This window comes from Antennarius striatus, chromosome 19 (assembly GCF_040054535.1).
Source record: "Antennarius striatus isolate MH-2024 chromosome 19, ASM4005453v1, whole genome shotgun sequence".
In the NCBI taxonomy this organism is placed as follows: Eukaryota; Metazoa; Chordata; class Actinopteri; order Lophiiformes; family Antennariidae; genus Antennarius; species Antennarius striatus.
The window spans coordinates 9,215,570-9,230,992 of NC_090794.1; the positions used below are offsets into that span (position 1 = coordinate 9,215,570).

Sequence of the window (15,423 nt, forward strand, 5' to 3'; positions counted from 1 at the left end):
GAATAGTAAAACATGGGCGAAACAGGGTCTGAGGCAACACACTCAGAGCGATCTGCTGTGCTGGTGAAGGCCACAGGAACACAATGAGTTGTATAATGCTGTGTAGCAGCACCATGTTAGGTCTGGCCTTACTGTAGCGATGGGTCAGAGGCACTTGTTTCTCGGCGTCTTAATGAGGCTCCATGAAGGGATGCTGAGAGTAAAATCAGCAGGAGGCTACCAACTTATTCTACAGCCTCAGGCAGGATAACCAACACCGCAGATCTGTTAAATTCCTATCGAGCATGCTATGAAAGAGAGATTCAATTAGTTAGCTACAGTCAAGTTAATGTGAAACATTATGATAAGAGAGGAAGTCAGCTTCTATGCAGACTGAGATCATCATGGAGACTGCAGGCTGTGATGCATAGTAAACGTTCTGCTTGATACAAAACCCAGCTTGCGTTGTGTGAATGCACATATTCCATGCTGGGAAAGATAAATGTGTGAATCACGGTGATTAAGATAAGAAGCGGCGGCAAATCCTCCTTAAATCGGTGGAGAAAGACGACGCCTTAACAAAACTGAACAGCGGCAGCAAAAAGTCGATTGTGGTCAGTGATGTTCCGCACAACAAGTAAGGTGTTACGTGTTCTTTATGTGGCTGTCTCGCTGCTAAATGTGGGAGAGTGATCAGAAATGTGATTCTAGCGGAGATTCCCCGGCTGAAATGAAAGAGCCGGCATCTGTGTTGGCGCCAGACTCAAAGCAGGGAATTAATTAACCTGGAATGACACTCGCCCCCAAATTTGGAAGGAATATCTACTCATTTAGTTCCTTCCATTTTTCTCACTGACAATGAGGGCTCGGGACTGAATTAAATTGGTAGATGAAATTGTACATGATGAAGAGATATGACAAATAAGGTGCAATTCAGATGTGTGATTTAGCGAAAAACCTTTTTTCAAACCATACTTCAATGAATACGCACTGCTTATTGAAAGATAGATCTTGGTTTTTTTGTCCATTTCCTGTATGTTGCAGCACATTTAGTGATCCCTACACACATACGCCTCGTCTTTCATCCGTTCCTCTCCAATCTCGCATTCTAGCCCACCACTGCTTGTCAGTTGGCCAGCTATCTGATGACTGTGTGGGCATGGACTGTGAGTAGCGAATACACAGTAGTTTTGAGTTCACATTAGTGAATCTCCAGCGACCGATATGGCTCTCACCTCCAATCAGCCACACGGCATACCATCTATTTGCCCCGAGAATAGAGAAAGTGTGTGTGTGTGTGTGTGTGTGTGTGTGTGTGTGTGTGTGTGTGTGTGTGTGTGTGTGTGTGTGTGTGTGTGTGTGTGTGTGGAGAACTCCATTTGTCAGCAAAACAATGGCTGCCTCCCTCTGAGCAACCAAGAAACACCTGAATGCCTGATGAAAAAGCTAATTACGGCTTCTTTTGGGTGGATTGGTGGGCCCCCTCCAGAGACCCTCATCACCACTGAGGACCATGAAACTCCACGTGGCATTTTCATTCTCAGGTTTGGCAATGGAGGGTGGTGAGGCACAGCCATGATTACTTCATGGTGGCTTTGAAAAAACTCGACGTCTCAATACTCTTCAAGTGAAAGCCTCTGAGAGTCCAGACCGTGATGAAGTAGTGGTGCGATGGACTATATTGCTGTCATGGATTACCAACGGTGATGAAACGTGCTTGCATAGTTTCCTGCCTCTAAGCTATGACAACAATAACAAGACTCTGAGCCGGCTCATCTTGATTGGTCGATATATGTCACAGGGGACCTGAAAACAGTGCCAGTTTGGCTGGCAACACATCTCTGACACCACGGCCAATAGGGCACCCGGGTGAGATTCCCAGTAACCTATCAGCACGCGTTCTGCTCCTGTAGAGTTAGTTGTGGTGAGTTGCAATAGGCCGCTGTAAATGGGTGATGCAGCACGCCATTGGTTCTTAACACGGAGCCATTTTAAGGTTCTACATGTTGTTTCACATGCATCTTGGAATACTCATCGCCATTTTGTGTTCATGCCAAAATTTAAACTTTGAGAAAAATTGCCTGATCTGCTGTGTTTCAAATTATGTGCAGAAATAGCTATAATACAGAAAAACACATCGGTACAAAGCAAAGAAGCAAATACAGGAATATTTCTAATTTTCTGTCAAGGTGACAGTAAAGCATTTTCATCTTAGACTTCTGACAAAATGTCTAAAATGGTTTCTTACAGATAAACATAATAAAACCTAGCTGTCCATAATCATAATGTACCTTTTAATTATTTTAAATTCTGAGGTAGATATTTATAGGCCGCAAAATACTGAAGATGAGGAGGAATGTTAGTGTTAAAATAAATAAATGTTTTTTAATTAAGAAACACACATGCAAACACACACACACGCGCACACACACACGCACACGCACACGCACAAGCACAAGCACACACCTCTGATATAACCCGAGAGATAGATGGGGAATTTTTCAAATATTCACATTCAAAGAAACAAGAAGAGAGAATTTTTTTTCTTAAGGTTGTCCTGTACAAATAACTAAATGCTTCTGACCCTTTCTGACAAAACTTGTATTTCTACAACAACAGTTAAAAAAAACTCATCATCTGTATGTATTTGTATCCAGAAGTATGACATTTGATGTTGCACGACAGACATTGATGCGTTTACTCTGACCTTTGTATTTTCTTTTAAACTTTCAACAATCCATTCTGACCAACCCCTGCAGCCTAATTAACCAGAACAAACCATGTCAACTTATCAATAATTCTGTTCAGATGATGGCTTTTCTTCCACTGAGAGAAGATGATACTGAGAAATATTTTCTCCATAGGATGTCAAAAATAAGTTACTTTTTATCTTCAAGGACAATAAATGAAGCTGGAAACTTTATTTTTATTCATTCCCATTGTCTTGGTTGTAAATAATGGGGAGGAAAAGCATAATTAAAAATAATGAATTGAATTTTCAATTTTCAAATCTTTTTCTTGTATGCTGATGAATGTTGAATGATAACAGTACATGTTCAGTCTGTATCAGCTTCAAACTATCACATCAAAATTTAAAGAGATAGGTTTTAGTATGTTTATACTTCAATATTATTAAGGGAATTGTGCCTGTATTTGGTATAATAATAATAAAGCCCTCATTATCAAAATGATGAAAATGTAACAGTAGCTGAAAACGACTCAACGTGTGAAAAACAATAATTAAATATCAACACTTTAAAATAAAACAACAATTTAAAAAAACAGCAACAACTATATATTAAAATTGTCCATGATAAAATAATTAAATGGGTTACTTAATAGGTTATTTTAAACTTTAATTGTTTAATTTAATCAAAGCAACCTTTATTTCTGAGCAGTAGACAGATGGATGGTTGGAGAACAGACAGGGTGACGGCTTTAAATGGTTTGTTGACCTCCACCAACTAACAGTATTCACATGCATATGGGTGGACAGAAGGTCATTCACAACTCAAGTCGTTGGATCATATAATCTCTACACTCTGCAGATTCAAGTCCAGACAACTAAAGACCAAAATGGGCTCAATTAGAAATTCTGATTATGAAGCACATCTTAAAATTTGCATTGAGTAATAAAGCCTATATTTTTTTTATCAATTCTATCATGTATTATATTCTATTATATCTTTATTTTATTATATCATTATTCTGGTTTCTTGTTTATTCAATGTCAGGATGTCATAAATTTCCTAGATGGTTTAGAGAATTTGCATTAAAATTTTGTAGAGTTCAGATGGCAAAATTGTTTGAAAGTTAGTTTGCTGAAAAAGAAACTGAACCCTTTGACATATTTCCTGGCTTTTTGCATATGTCCTAACTTTTATAACGTCCTATAAAAATTAATGCTGCATATGATTATTGTAACAGCAGTGAAAATATAAATAATTCTCATTTTGTATAGTACAGTGGAATTATTTTAGAATTTCATCAATGCACATTTTGTAAAGCTCCAAAGTTGTTTGTCTAATCTAGGTAACAGAGGGAACTGTATTGAAAACGAAAACAAATTTAAGTTTAATTAAATTTCATGAGCACGTTTAAATCCCTAACTTCCCGTTATCTCCATGAATCTCTCCATAGTGTAAAAAAAATGCATGGCTTAATCTTTGAATTGGATTTTATTATTAAGTACTGTGCATACAATATCTTAAACCTAATTAAATGTTTTTTTTATTTCATAAGAATGATGAACCAAAAATATTCTTGTTTCCATTAACTTCAATAAAAGCAGCTTTTTTTCTGAAAATGGTACAAAAGTTAAGTTGTACATTCTACAAAATGTGTGCCATAACCAGTGAGTCCTCTGGTGCAACAACATAAAGTTAACATAATATTTAAATAATTTAAATATTATGTTATATATGTTATATATGTTATTTTAAATTATTTAAAGAATTTGTTAAAAAACATTTTTTGGTTTTAATCGCTACCCAACAGTTTTTCATACATTTTATACAAAAAGCTTATTTATTACAGATGCTACTCCATATGTTACGCCATACAAGGGTCTATTTTTGGTAATAATAATAATAATAATAATAATAATAATACATAATAATAATAATAATAATAATAATAATAATAATAGTAATAATAATAGTAATAATAATCATAATAATAACAAGAATAATAATAACAATTGTGCATTTTATAATATCTATCTCTTATATTTTAGTATTTTAATATTCTAAGGAAGGGCACGTAAAACTGAAATCCCACTGATGTGAACACTGATGGAAGCAATCTACAGAAACCACTTTTAAAGACGAATGTTTCATTTTGAACAGCACTATCTTCAGCTCAGGTCTGGTCATTTCAAAAGCCATTATGGCTAAAAGTTATGGTTCAGCAGGTTAAACATTTCATAAACACCGATTGGCCTTCAGAACACTAATGATACTTTACCTGGATAAAAGCCGAGAGAGCTCATGTGTGACTCAATTTCCACTCCTTCTCTGTCAAGGCAAAAATAATTGTAAAGACTCCTTTGATCACATGAATCCAAGCCATTTCTATGTCTGAAGACGTCTGAACCATGTTTTGAGTCTCTCCTGATTTCAGCTGGTAAAGAGCAGAGGTACCATACAGCCTTAGAAAATAGTCCATGATGAGGACACTTTCTCCCCTCACTGCTCGAAGCCAAACTGTCAAAGAGACTGGACTGAGTCTGGGGGGTTGGTGTGGGGGAGGGCAGGATAGAAGAAGACAGAAGGGAGCGGGAAAGGGAGAAACTTGTGCCATTCAAAGATGCCGCGTGGGCCTCTGTGGCCGCCTCCAATGCGTTGCAAGAAAAGACATCAGTTGCAAAACATACATTCTTCCCTCTCTCACATTGCGCACAGAATCCTGAACATAGAGCCTCCAGACTAGATCAGATGCCTCGGTGTGCATGCATGCATGCAAGGGAACAAATGTTACATGCATAACAAAGTTGAGGCAATAAAAGTAGAGACTCGGAGGAGGAATAACAAAACAAGTAGAGCCTAAGGAGCATCCAGTGTGGCTTTCTGCATCGCCCACAGGAAGTCATGCAGCGCTCTCCTACTCTTCGTATTTGTGTGTAATGAGAAGAAAGCTCCTCTGGTCCCTGGCTTCTGCAGAGGCTTATTCATTAACCAGTCAGCAGGGGGTGAGGGTGGAGGATAGCTGGTGACAAGTGGTCATACCTTCTTAAACAGGTTTTACCAAGAGCTTGCCACTGTGGCTAGCCAACAAGAGGCATGTCACATTCCTTCTCCCCTTTAGTACATCAATGTCTGGTAAAAGTAGAAAAAAACCCTCTGCAAACTCTTTTAATGCTCACAAAAGTGGCAAAGGTTTCCTCTCAGTGTTCTGAAAGCAGACAGTTGGAATATACAGTGCATGCATAGGTTACAAATGTGGCTACTTACTGTTAAAATTTACATTCAGTAGAGCAGTTATGACATTACAGCTCAAAGATTCTCCTCCCTGGTTCACATAGCTACTTTAAATTTCATTTCATTAAAAAAAAAGATATTTAATGTAGCAAAGATACTGCTTCTCAAACTAACAAAATTTAAGAGCGTGGGAGGACGGTGGTTTTGTGAAACAGTTGCCTAAGAAACTGCAGGGAGCCTCTGTGTGCTACTTACATTTTGGAGTGCTTCCTGTGTGCTTTCTGAAATATTTATTAGTGGATATTAATATCAACAAGCTTGATACGTTTTGGAAATGTTCATTATTTTGCTCAGTGGGCCTTTGTAATATTTCTTTTGTCAAAGTGAATAAAATTGCTTTAATTTGATGGGAAAAATTCAGCAAAAAAATTCAAATCAGCTAAATTTGATCATCAGACAGATTTTCCTTTTCAATGACAACTTTCTTCGTGGTGAATTTGTTTTAATTTTACTGTGGTTAAATAAGTAAACTAGTCACTCTTCGCAGATAACCTTGAGAGAGTCTGGCCGACAGCCGATACCCAAAAGGAATAACTGGAACACCACTTCTGCTCCAAAATAATTCAAAGTAGTATAGAGTTTGAACTAAACAAATTAAATATATAAAAACAAATCAAGCCATGATGCCTGTTTTCACTTCCAATTAAAACTTTCCCAGAGAGAGACTCAAAAGTTCTATTACAACTTTGCCAAAAACAACATTTTCTCAGAGGGCAGTTTTTAATTAGGGTATTCAGAGGTAATACTGGTTGTACCGATACCTGTCACCCGGTCAGGACAGGGATCAAATGAAGCATTAAAGAAAAACTAATCACATCAAAGGTGTATATACATTTTCATCTGTGGAAACCTTTTTCTTCTTTGTGATTGCTAGTACAACTACTCCCTTTATAGCTTGTTCACAAGTCTTTTCCTCACTTGCTAAACCTGTTTTTGGATCAGAAGGACTTTGAAGCTAATAAGGTCCCAACCTACCAACAATGAAAATCCTGAGAAACAGCATTAACATACTATGATTGTGTTTCTTCCATCAGACATCTCCAAATTAGACGCATTCAAGCATTTAGAGTGAACAAATGGAAACACGATCTCTATGTATAACACTTCAACAAGAGGAAAACATCCTGGTGCTTAATGCTCGGCACTTGCTTTGTCTGTTTTGATTTATATATATGCATATACATATATATATGCATAACTATATATGTATATATATATATATATATATATATATATATATATATATATACACACACACACACCAACACACACACACATATACACACACACACACACACACACACATAATATATATATATATATATATATATATATATATATATATATATATATATATATATATATATATACACACACACACACACACACACACACACACACACACATATATACACAACTTCACAAAGAGAAGTTGCAGGCAAAACAATCTTTGAATTTACAGTAAGAAAATCCAAAAGTTCTGTGATATAATTTCCTGATCCTTCATGTTAATCCAGACAAAACATTACGTTGTTTCCGACAAGACCATGAAGGCATCTCAATGTTAATTCATTATGTTGATGAGGTCAGACACACATCCATTACTCAGTCTGTCAGGCCAGCTTTGACAACTCAGACTAAAACTATATTCCCCAACAGAATATCAGTCAGCAAAATAAAGTAAGGAGGGCATAAATGTGGATTAATGAGACGTGATGAACACAGAATTAACTATGAATTATGAATTAATTAGTTAAATGAGCTGCTCAGATTGATAAGCACTTTTTTCTGTTCGTCTGCCACAGAAAGCAGACAGAAGTTTGCAGGAGGGTGGTGAAGATTCTGATTGGTTGATCATGAGCCAATTGCTGAGCTGGAAAACTATCCTATATAGAGCATCTGTAAGATTTACACTAAAAGTAAACATGCCAAGATATAGAGGTGAGCTGCTAAATGAAATGGTTGCTGATAAAATTTATTTATTGAAAGTATTTTAATTGCCACAAGTGAATGTTGATGTCGAATGGTTATATGAAAAGTAGAGAACTTACTTCAACTAACTTCGACGACAGTAAAAGTACCGACTGGGAAATTTATGTTCCCTCTGTCATTCTGAACACGAGGTAAAGGTTTTGATGAAACAGAGTAATATCAGAATTATTTCTTCACCAATAAATAAATTAGATAAATGAGTCGATAACCACATTAATCAATCAACTATTCATAAAATCACAACAGCTTCTATGAATGCGTCAATAATTGGACTGTAAGGTATTAGTGGAGCTTCTATTTTTTCTTTGCAGGATTTCCTTTAATGAGTTTTACGCTTTCAGCATGGAAAATCCTTACATTTAATAAAATTGGCCTGCGTGCATAAATAAAGCTTTTTCCCATTACTCTAACCTCACATCTGTGGATCAAATTATTTCTCATCGTGCCAAAGAGGCAAGATGCCAATAAGAATTTTAGCCCTTATTTACAGTCTCCTTCTTAACTGGATGCCCCTCGAAAGCATAAATATGCATCCGACTGAGTCCCATCACAGATAAGTAAACATTGTGCACAAGCATTATGGAGGACGTCATTGTCAAACTCATCTCCGGGTTGAGTAATCCATCTACCCCACAACAGATGACAATGTCGTTGTGTAGAAACACATGAGTGCTGTTGTACAGAGATGTGTGCAGTCATGCATATACCGGACAAAAATAAATAAACAACTGTAAACACACAGAGACACACTATACTTTAGGCTAGAGCACATCTACTGAGACTAATAATCCTAAAAAAGAACGTTGTGTTCATGAAGAGTGAGTGGCTGATGTACATAACATGCTCCGAGGGGATTTGATTAGAACTGAGTGGGTGTATAACACTTATCCATCTTCCTTTTTAATTAAATTGCTAGGTTACTCTTTCAGATAAATTATTGCAAGGGGCCAGAGTTCTGTCTCACCCACATTATAAACCATGATGTAAAAACAGGGCTAATTGACTGAAATGAATCATTTGGACAGAGGTCTTGTGCTTCATTATGAAAGCAGCCTTTTTAAGAACAACAATTCACCTTGACAAGGTTGACTGAGCATCCAAGTTCTTTTGGAGCATCTGCATTTGTGTTGTGTGTGTGTGTGTGTGTGTGTGTGTGTGTGTGTGTGTGTGTGTGTGTGTGTGTGTGTGTGTGTGTGTGTGTGTGTGTGTATTGGAGTCTGACAAACATGCAGAACTAAGAACTGCTCAATACAAACAAATCCATGTTTCTGTTCCTCCGCTGTTTTGCTGGATCGCTTCAGTTCCAGGCAATCAAGCAGAATGCAATCCAACCTTAAATTGTAGCATCATGACTACAGGAAATATCAAACGTCTCTTTCCGGGCTCTCAGTCAGGAAGCCTACACACTGGCATTCTATCATCTGAGTCTGAGTTTTCACCTCATTGGAACTGTCATCACTCCAGGCAGAGGGAGAACTCATGTTTATGTGGTGCTATTCACAAGTACAGAAGATGAAGCCTTCCTTCATATAAGCTACTGTAATGACCTGAGCCTGTGATCAGGGAGGCAATTCCAACAGGCCGTGGTATTAGGAGGTTTACTGTGGGGCAGCAGAGCATTTCACTGCTATTACAGCAAAGATAAAACCAAGTAACTGCACCTTGGGTCCAAACATACATATTGGTGTGCACTACGCACACCTTAAAATTCCAATTATAACCATGAATATGCTCTTTTGTCAGCACAGTACTGTACTTCAAGGCCCCTTGCATACCCACAATAAAAATTCTACCGCAAAAAAAAAAAAAGAAGCACACATGCAGGTCCTTGAATACGTATTTTCTTGCATTCGCAGTCCTTCGACTTAAAAGTGCGAGTCGACAAAGAGTGCTTTGATTGATCAAAAGATAACAAGCGGGACAAGAAATGCAGAGCCCAGTTGCTTTGTGGAGGATGAAATGAAGCTGTGCCAGCTCTGCAGGTCATGTTGGCAGCAAAACCGCAAAAATTCCTTTCAGCTCACATAACAGCAAGATCATAAATACAACAAAAAGTTCAGATCTCTGATGGAAATACTCCTCTTAATTTCAAAAGTGGAAAATAATCGAGTATGGAAATGATAAGAATGAAGTTTTATTGTGAGAGTTGGATTTTTTTTTTTTAACCTTTCTGGGAATTTAAAGAGCAAATATGAGCTCAAACAGACCCAAGTGTCAAATCCACTTAAGTGCTAATTAAAAGTGTAAAGTTACTTTCTGCTCCACTCTGTCCAACTGAAGCCTGGAGCTGACAGCAAGCTGTGCCAAACCCTCTGCTACCCCTCAGACGACTGGTCGGGTGCAAACGCCTGTTTATTAGTGAGACTAGATCTGCTGCTCATCTTGGCTTACACCTCCACCATGTTCATGAGCCTGCTGTGTTTGTGTATGTGTGTGTGTGTGTGTGTGTGTGTGTGTGTGTGTGTGTTTGTCCGTGTGTGTGTCTTCCACACAAGCTTAGCAGATACTAACCTCCATGGGCTACATTTCATAAAGTTGACCATGAACAGCAGGACGACATGACTGCACTCGACCGAAATACACAAACAAACAACAAGAAAAAAAAATCAGCAGCAGCTTTAGCTAAATGTCAACTCTGCCCCTGAAGACACTTTGTTTACTGGGTAACATTGTGAAAGTCCCAGCAGCACAAGCAGAAAGGTTAGCGGTGGGGTTAGGCTGCGTGCGGGAGTCTTCTCAGCAGACTGCACACCTGAGATGAGTTCTCAGAGCCTAGAGCTGAGTCAGTCGAGTAATCTTTGCATTTCATCAGATTTATCTCTCCTTCCTTTTCATTCCTGCTCCTCCTCCTTTCATTTCCATCTGCCCCCTCTTTTGTTATCTCTCTCTGGAGACAAAAAAAACCAATCTATTAGATGACTCGACTGCCCGCAAATTCTGACTGTGTCCAGCATGCTCCAATGCTTATGCTTCGCCCACAATTCCTTGTACAGTTGTCATATAAGTTTAATAATACTTTTTTTTTTTTGTTATGTGCTCCTGCAACTAGCATCACATGAGAAACCAATATCCGTATTTAAGAAACGAAAGGGGACACACTGACTCCTGTTGAAGATGTATGAAAATAATTATCAGTATAATTAAGAGGTGCATCCTCTTGCACTAAAAGCCATTCTGTAGAGGGCGTTAGCATATTGCTGTTTTAAGCATCTCATCATGTTTTATCTTACTGCTTAAGACTTAAATCTTTCAAGCCTTCAAAGATCCCTTGATTGCTATTCAGACCATTATCATTTGTCCAAGTCACAGAAGAATTACACATCTTCACATGCTAAGCCTGTTGGTCTGCCCCAAGTCTTTGGAATAATGAGTTCAAGAGGAGGGGCAAGTCTGGTCATGTCATCAATATTTATCAGATGTCATGCATACATTTAAAAGTTTAAGAAGGAAAAAAAGTTTCCCTGATCTCCTCAGGTGAGTGAACCTACCATGAATGTTTGTAGGCTAACACAGCTGAGCTGACGTTTTTGTTGGGAACATGATGCACATCACCAGCAGTTTGGTTAGAGTTCCTTCTCTGTTAAAATTATGCTGTCTCATTAGCGAGATACATCCACTATCGACTGGCTTCCTGGTAGCATCTGCTGTGTTTGCACTCGGCCTCATTGATAATGCATTACCACCTTTTTCATGGTTGATGTGCAGAATAACACATCGACATTTGACTCGCGGAAGCTAATCCTGTCATATCAGATGATCTCTGACACAAGGTGCTCGAGATTCAGGACCATTTGAGGTGTAACCTCCATTTACTCTGACAATATTTTACGTAGAAATCAATTTGCTTCCATATAAATGGGGCCAGCAGCAAGTTATGTGGGAAAATGACACTGTCTCGAGTCGGAGACCTCTCCAGAATACTCGCTGCACAACACCACAGCCCTGAGCGACACCATGTCACACTTAATCAAAAATTCAGGAAACACATTTACACTGTGTGTGGATTGTATAATCAGGGATGTGACCACAAGAACAAAGAAAAAGGTCAATCTAAACTTTAAAATTAAAATTAAAATGTCACCATTTATGAACAGCCGTGTTTTGTTTTGTTTTTGTCAACTATCATTTAACGTGATATTACACATAGTAACCATTTCTCCTTTAATCTAGCTAGTTTTCCATAGCTGCTAGTTGTTTTAATTTACTGATTCAAGATAGCCAACAGTGTTTTTTGTCATGCAAAACATTTCAGATTTTAGATGATTTTCAAGTATTATTAATAGCAACATGTGCAGAACAGATATTTGCCTCAACAGCAGCTGCTTTTGTTACTTTCAGTACATTTGCTTGCTTAAGGATAAAATCTCAAGTATCATTTTTATTTACTTGTAAATGATTTTTTTTTTAATTTATGAATTCTTTCTTTTGTTACATTTAAGGAATTAAAACTTCTTCCACCACTTTTAAAAACTTACTTGGAAGTACAAATGCAACACAAACTAAAGATCTCGTCTCTCCAGAATTTACAAACAGGCTAACAATGGTTTAGCAAAAGCAAACAGATATTAAATAAAGGAAATAAAAATATAAAAATAGAAGTTTATATGTTTATATGTTCAAAAAATTACGTATTGACTGACCGACTGATTTTAATTACACCACTTTGTTGTTGAATAGGACCAAAAAAATAATAAAAATAATCCCAGATTCGTCAGGGAGGGAAATTAATTTGATGGAAAAATGGAAGCCAAAAGAATCCGATCACAAGTACACCACAAGCATGAAATCTTTCAGAATTAATTCAACAAAACAGGAACGCAATGTGAACTGAGGATGTACTTTTATTCTTAGTTATGTGTTGTAACTTTTAATAGTAGTAGATGATTTCTATGAAGCTGTCCCATTAAAAACACTTACATATCTCAACAAGCTAGCTGACGCTCTAGAATAAAAGTGCAGCTTTTCTGTACAGGTAATAACAGAAAAGAGCCAGTCTGATTAGGCATTTCAGGTGAACAGCCACCTGAGACGTGCTTCTAGCTGTCAGAAGAAAATGAGCAATATGGAATTACCGGGCTGTTTTTTTTTCCCCTTTAATCTTTTCTTTTCGTAGAATTTTATAGTGCCACTTTTCTAAACGTAGGCATCACCAGGGAAAGAAAAAAAATTTTCAACACATCCAGCATTAATGAGTAAATTACTGAGGATGGAGTGCAAAGTTAAAGAAGCACATTTTAAACAAAGGCGGCAAAAAATGTGGTGAGGAAATACGACATGTAAGAGGAGGGAGAGAGAAAAAAAGAATGGGGGAGGTGAGTGTAGGAAAGAGGGGAAAAGCATGAGTGGTTATGGGAAGCAGGTGGATGTTAGGGAGGTGATGTTGAGAAACAGCAGCAAGGGAGGAATGATGCTGGGTAAGAAGTGGAGCCTAGTGAAGGAAACAGACGATTGTAAAGGAGAGGAAAGGTAGAGAGGACGAGGGGGGGGGGTGTATAGGTTTTATGAAAGGATGGAGGAGGGAGGAAAAGCATGGATGCGATGCCCTCTCTTGTGTGACAGGGAGCTAGGAGGCTGCTCGTGGCTACACTGCATCTGTGATTATGCATGTAGGATCCCGGCTGTCAGGTTCCAGGTCCTGCAACTGCGCTGCCGCTGAGCTTTATCTTGAAATCCCGGTGATTAATGAAGCCGGTGTTGCGTTGCACACGGAGGAGGTGGACGAGGAATGATCAATCTTAATGAGCTATCCGCCGTCCCTATATTAACTGTGGAGGGATATAATGTATGGGGCTCCTGGAGGGGCTCCTCTCCTTTAAAATACGATAACGAGGGAAAGAAAGAAAGAGGGCGAGAGGCTTTTCTTTTTCTCCCCCTCTCCCCTTATGAGACACTGCCTCACGTTTCCTCTCTTCTCCGCCACCTCCCTTGTCTTTCTGCTCCCTCCCGAGAGCTGGAGCTGTACTATAAACAGTCAGACATATCAATGGAAGCCATACTTAGCAAAGTAAAAGAGACAACGTCAAGTAGCGTCGGCACACAGGTGCTGCCATGCTAAAATGATATGTTTGAGTTGGCGTCAGTCATATCTAGGCCCCATATGGCTCAGCACATCGAGTTACTCATGGGTCTAGTACCACAGTGCTGCACATATTCACTTAATACCTGCACATGCTTGATCCACAGTGATTGGAATAAATTTCAACCTCATTAATAATTTGCAACAATCCCGGCTCTTGTGAAGTTCATCTCGGTTTCCTCTACAGCTTCCTGCCATGAGAGAGTCATGCTTTCAAAATCCATGCATTTCAGATTCCAAGTTAAGCCTGTTTTGGAATCATAAAAAGCCTAATCCTGATGTGGATAGCTTTTAGATAATCGGCCAGCACAACGCTGCTGCAACTTTAATTAATTTACCAGTGCATATTCCGCAGATGCTGATTCGAGTCAGCATATTGGTAATTTTTTCTTTTTTGTTTTTAACAAACACTACGACTCTACGCCATATGCAACGTCACATTTGTCACATTGAACAGTGCACTTTTGTGTAATTTCCAGTGAGGATGTAGTGGAGATCCTTTGCACTCTATCAAGCAGAGGAGACACAGAGACAGGGAGAGAGGAAGAAAAGGGGAGGGTTTAATGAATGTGCTCACTATGATTAATGATCTCAGTGCGGCTATCACAAACTGGCTGTGTTTTTAATAACCGGTTTGAACAACCTATCATGCTAGGAGTAAATTCTTGTGCTTGATTCAAAATGAATATTTATGTGTCACTGACAATACCGTGATCTTTATGTCGACTGAATAAATGTGGCTATTTAGTCTATAGACAAACATCTCTGAGGTGAAAGATGTGCATTCAACAAATTAAACATCACGCTTAAACCCAGTAACATCATAAAGCAGTAACAAGGTAAAGCGACAATAAAGTAACCTTCGATGAGGCGTGATAAGTGTGTTGCACAAAGCTAGCCATCTCCCTAAAATAAACAGCGCGGCACACTTTCCATCGGTAAACAGCCCCTGTCTCACTAATTTGATGATGTATCATTTCACTGCTTAGTGGTAATATCACAGCAATAATGTGCAAAGAACCAACAAGCGAGTGGACAGTGATGCTGCCGAGCCAATATGCCTTTTCCAAAGGTAAACAAAAATGAATACATAATTAAAATCGTATTGGGACTGAGGTTTGAATAAGGAAGGAAACGCCAGAGGAAAGGTGAGTGTACGCTGGATGCGAGGCAACGCTGGCCTCCTCTTAGCAAAGTAAAACACTGATCTTAACTCAGCAAGGCATTTTAATTGCACTCACTACCAGCTCCAGAGCCAGCCGGTCCCCAGATTATGGCTGATGTGGGCTGACTGGAAGATTAACTTCCTGGGCAGAGAGGAGTCTCGGTGTTGTGGGATGCAGGCAGTGGTGAAGGGCTGTGTCCACGTTCACGGTGTTTTCGTAGCCATGGGTTTCT

General features: G+C 38.6%; 1 protein-coding gene across 3 annotated transcripts in view; it reads right to left on the bottom strand.

Annotated features, from left to right (window-relative positions):
* Positions 1-15,423, bottom strand: part of LOC137613114 (kelch-like protein 29) — a 196,872-nt gene that overhangs the window by 69,538 nt on the left and 111,911 nt on the right. The gene's annotated exons all lie outside the window — the stretch shown is intronic.